This window comes from Chinchilla lanigera, unplaced genomic scaffold, assembly GCF_000276665.1.
Source record: "Chinchilla lanigera isolate Chin_1 unplaced genomic scaffold, ChiLan1.0 scaffold00073, whole genome shotgun sequence".
NCBI classification, from domain to species: Eukaryota; Metazoa; Chordata; class Mammalia; order Rodentia; family Chinchillidae; genus Chinchilla; species Chinchilla lanigera.
The window spans coordinates 6,357,818-6,359,321 of record NW_004955474.1 but is presented as its reverse complement, the minus strand read 5'-3'; the positions used below and the strand labels follow the sequence as shown (position 1 = coordinate 6,359,321).

Here is a 1,504-nt window from a genome sequence, read left to right as displayed (position 1 = left end):
GCCCCTCTCAGTGTGCTAAGGAGACTCAGACTGTTTTCACTGAAAGAAAAGCAAATGACCCATGACCTCGGGCCAGGTCTTGGAAGGCCATGCAGCCTCCCGCTGAGTTGCATGTGTCCTTGTGTCCAAACCTTTTCTTGGAATGTCCTCCCAGCTGCCCAGATCAGTTTCCCGAAGCTGGCTTGCTGTGTGAAAGGTATGTAGCATTTATTTATCCTATCTATCATCTATCTATCATCTATCTATCATCTATCTATCTATCTATCTATCTATCTATCTATCTACCTATCGTCTCTATTTCTATCTCTACCGATTGCCTATCTGTCTATCTGTCATCTTTTGCTTTTATTTATTTATTTATTTATTTTTGAGACAGGGTCTTGCTATGCAGTTCAGGCCCGCCTTGAGCTCACTTTGTAGCCCAGGCTGGTCTCGAACTCACAACGATCCTCCTGCCTCAGCCTCCCAAGTGCTGGGATTACAGGCGTGCGCCACGACGCCCAGCTTGGTTTTCATTTTAAAACAAGGTCTTTGAGAGAATTTTTCACTGGAAGACCGCATGAGACAAGGGTTAGCAATGCCATCCCTGATCAAAAACATGGTCAGCATGGCAAAAGCCCCAAGGGCCACTGTCAAGCTGTGTTAATGGACAGGAGCATTTACATTTCAGGACAGGTCAGCACAGACCCTCCAAGTGGACAGCTTGTGCCAGGAAGGGAGCAGAAGAAGCAAAACAAGCTCCTACCAACATGGGTGAAATTCTGACAGCAACAGACTGGCGACTTCACCTACGTGGTAAAAACAGCTGTCCTGCTGGCTGACATAAACGATTTTGGTGCTGTCAGTGAAGTCTACAAGCAGTATTTCAAGAGCAGTTTTGCTGCTTGAGCTGCTGTTACCAGGTCGCTGATTGCCTGTAGGAGCCCGAGTTGAGATCGAAGCGGGGGCTGTCACAGGCCTCTCACGGCTGAGCGGGCAGAGGGCTGCGCACCTGGGAATTTCCCTCACAGCTTCAGATCAGTATCGCGATTCTTATGACCGATGTTGGAAAGAGCAAGGGTGACTAAAATATCTGACGGTATGGAAATTCCACCTCACAGGGAGATCAAACATGAGTTGAAGACTAGAAATGAATCCAGTTGCTGCTGGGGAGAATTCCACGTAGACTGCGTGGGGCACGGGAGGAGACCCTCATCCTCGCAGTCCCCTCAGTGAAAGGGAGAGAGCCTGCAGACATTTTCACCTAAATGAAATTGCATTTAGGTGAAACATATTAGGTGAAACACACCTAATGCAATGAGATCCTATTAATTTACAAGAAATAAAAAGTAAAACAAGGTCTTTGATATATGTTGGTAGAATAACCTTACAAGTTGTGTGAGTGGACGTCTTAGAACTGTTTTATTATAAAAACTGCAAACAGACAGAAACCGTGTATCTGAACTATATAGTAGATACCCGTGTCACCGCCGTCTAGGACCATTTTGCTGTTTGCTTTGTTCTG

The 1,504-nt window shown here is 46.1% G+C and overlaps 1 pseudogene; it reads left to right on the top strand.

Moving 5' to 3' along the window:
- Positions 1-577: 577 nt before the first annotated feature.
- LOC102004065 lies at positions 578-1,063 on the top strand (annotated as a pseudogene).
- Positions 1,064-1,504: the final 441 nt, after the last annotated feature.